We start from the raw sequence: 3,409 nt of genomic DNA, 5'->3' as shown, positions 1-3,409 counted from the left end.
AGAGGGTTCTCTTGCTCTCCCCTCCGCTCCTTCACCAGCAGCAGTGTTAACATGTATTAATTCACACAAACACTCCATCCACGCTTTTGTTCCGGCCCTCCGGTCCAGTTTAAGAACCCATTGTGGCCCTCAAGTCAAAAAGTTTGCCCACCCCTGGGCTAGACTGTCTGGCATCATTCGCATCTCGAGGGCGGCTTTCTCTCAGAGGTGCTTGCAGTGATTACCCGGACACTGAGACTCGGGGCCTCTTAGGGAAGGACTGACGATCAGCCATAGCTGTTTGCTCTGCCCTATTGATCCCCTGGGACCCCGCCCCGCCCAAGCTGTGCATGGAGGCTTTTGCAATCTGAAAATTACCTAACAAATTTGCAGCTGGCCCAAGGCCCCAGGGCAACTTGCATTCCTTCACAGCTGAGCTCCTGCTGAGTAGCCTCAGGAGAAGGCTAGATAAGCACCTCCTGAAAGATCCAGGAGCCAGTGTACCCGTTGGTCAGAGTGGGACCATCCAGATTGCAGCCCCTCGGGCCCATAAGGGACACACTCAGGGGGCAGACTCAGTGAGCACCAAAGCCCCACTGAAGCAAGTCTTGCCCTGGAGGGGTGTCTCCAGCACAGAAGTTCTCCCACTGCAGACACAGCTGATTCTCACTGCCAATTGGCCTGGAGGTCAATTCCTCCCAGTGATACCTACAACAATCAAGACTTAACTACAACAAGACTGTGCACAAAGACCACAAGGGGGTGCACCAAGAGTGTCCACCTCAGGTAATTGGGGAGGCTGAGCCACTGGGCCCTATAGGACACCTAGCACAGAAAGCCACTCCATCAACACAGGCAAGCACAAAAAATGTGGAGACAAAGAAATAGGACACAAATGACAGAAATGGAAGAAAGCAAACGACTGGATATAGAGTTCAAAACCACACTTTTAAGGTTTTTCAAGAACTTTCTAGAAGCCGCCGATAAATTTAGTAAGACCCTCAAAAAGACCGGTGAGACCGCCAATAAATGTAGTGAGATCTTCAAGAAATCTAGTCAGACCCTCGAGGTTATGATAAAGGACCAACTGGAAATTAAGCATACACTGACTGAAATGGAGGATATTATACAGAGTTCCAAGAGCAGACTAGAGGATCGCAAGAATCAAGTCAAAGATTTGAAATATGAGGAAGCAAAAAACACCCAACCGGAAAAGCAAAATGAAGAAAGAATCCAAAAATACGAAGATAGTGTAAGGAGCCTCTGGGACAGCTTCAAGTGTACCAACATCAGAATTATGGGGGTGCCAGGAGAAGAGAGAGAGCAAGACATTGAAAACCTATTTGAAGAAATAATGACAGAAAACTTCCCCTACCTGGTGAAAGAAATAGACTTACAAGTCCTGGAAGTGCAGAGAACCCCAAGCAAAAGGAATCCAAAGAGGACCACACCAAGACACACCATAATTAAAATGCCAAGAGCAAAAGACAAAGGGAGAATCTTAAAAGCAGCAAGAGAAAGAAACTCAGTTACCTACAAGGGAGTATCCATACGACTGTTAGCTGATTTCTCAACAGAAACTTTGCAGGCCAGAAGGGAGTGGCAAGAAATATTCAAAGTGATGAATGCCAAGAACCTACAACCAAGATTACTTTATCCAGCAAAGCTATCATTCGGAACTGAAGGTCAGATAAAGAGCTTCACAGATAAGGAAAAGCTAAAGGAGTTCATCACCACCAAACCAGTATTATATGAAATGCTGAAACGTATCCTTTAAGAAGAGGAAGAAGAAGAAAAAGGTAAAGATACAAATTATGAACAACAAATACACATTTATTAATAAGTGAATCTAAAAATCAAGTGAATAATCTGATGAACAGAATGAACTGGTGATTATAATAGAATCAGGGGCATAGAAAGGGAGTGGACTGACTATTCTTGGGGGGGAAAGGGGTGAGGGGGATGCGGGAAGAGACTGGACAAAAATCATGCACCTATGGATGAGGACAGTGGGTGGGAACTGGGTGGAGGGGAGTTATGGGGGGAAAAAAGAGGAACAAATGTAATAATCTGAACAATAAAGATCTAATTAAAAAATAAATAAAAGACATTAATTAAATTTAAACCAGTTTTAATATTAAAAATTTGGTTCAGACCAATTAATCCTCTTTTTAAAAAAATCAGGCCAATAAAATATTATAAACTAGACGAAATTTTACCACACATATATTTCATTTTTCAATACCTAGCTATTTAATAATTTTTATTATGTAATTCAGTAAACTCCAAAGGTTTAAGTTACCTAAGACTTTGGAAATATGTGTAAACTGCTACATTCTTCCTTAGGGATACAAGTGCTCCGGGCCAGCCCTTCCCTAGGCCACTTTCTTGAGATGTCAGGCCAACTATTGGTGACAAAATGTAACTTATAATATTTCTTGGCCCAACAGGTCCTCAGGTTCTGGCCCATAGCACTTTCTCATTTGATTTCTTAGTCTTGGTAAATTCGGAAGACCCTTCTTTGCCTTGTTGAATGTTAAAGGGTTTATTTAGGTTCTGAGACTGGGAACTGCTTCCCTAATCCCTTTAATGATCGGCTCCCTGAGGTCTCTCATGTGCCCTCTATGGTCCATATTGTTATGGTCCCACTGGGGCTCCTGGTTTGGAAATGTTACTTCTGCTGGAAGTGCCCCAGGACCAGTCGGGTGCTCTCGCTCCCAGACAGCCATAGCTGACCTTCGGATCATTGCTCTCTCTTCTTCCGAGAATAGGATTCCTAAAATGGACATTAATTCGGTCCACGTATATACTTGTGGGCCTAGAAATTGATCTAATTGGCCAGCTACACTAGGTGGGTCTTCCAGTAGAGGCTTGAACTCTTTCACAGCCTAGGAAAGCTGGTTTCTGGTGGCCTGGCGGCCAAAGGGCCAGTTGGCGCCTGAGGGGCAGGCTGGGATTGTAAATCGCCACCTTGGATGTTTCCTCAGGTTCCCCCGGTGGCTTGGGGAGGGGCGAGGCAATTCAAGGGATCCCACTTGTCTGCTCTTGTTCTCTTTTAGATTTTTACTGAAAAGCTTTATATCTTAACAACTTTGAGATTTTTAAAGCCAACTATTACCTAAAGCATTTTCTTGACTAATTTTGTAACAGGGATTTGAATTATGCTGTTAACTATGATTGTCCTTTCTGTTCAAAGAAAGGACACGCTAATCTGGCTGGGAGTCCCATGCCTCCAGGACCACCCTTGGGACGAGGTCCATCCTCATTCAAGAACCGCCCATTCTCTTGCTGCGTGCCCGAAGGTCAGCCTTAGTTCTGCCTCGGCTGGCCTGCGAGGGTTTGTGACGGCACAAGCAGGCACGAGGCACTTGCTTCCTGTCCCGGTCCCATCCCAGTTAATACCAACACTGACAACTGGATGTTTAATGGA

This window comes from Myotis myotis, unplaced genomic scaffold (genome assembly GCF_014108235.1).
Source record: "Myotis myotis isolate mMyoMyo1 unplaced genomic scaffold, mMyoMyo1.p scaffold_m19_p_26, whole genome shotgun sequence".
Lineage (NCBI taxonomy): Eukaryota > Metazoa > Chordata > Mammalia > Chiroptera > Vespertilionidae > Myotis > Myotis myotis.
This window is presented reverse-complemented; position numbering follows the sequence as displayed.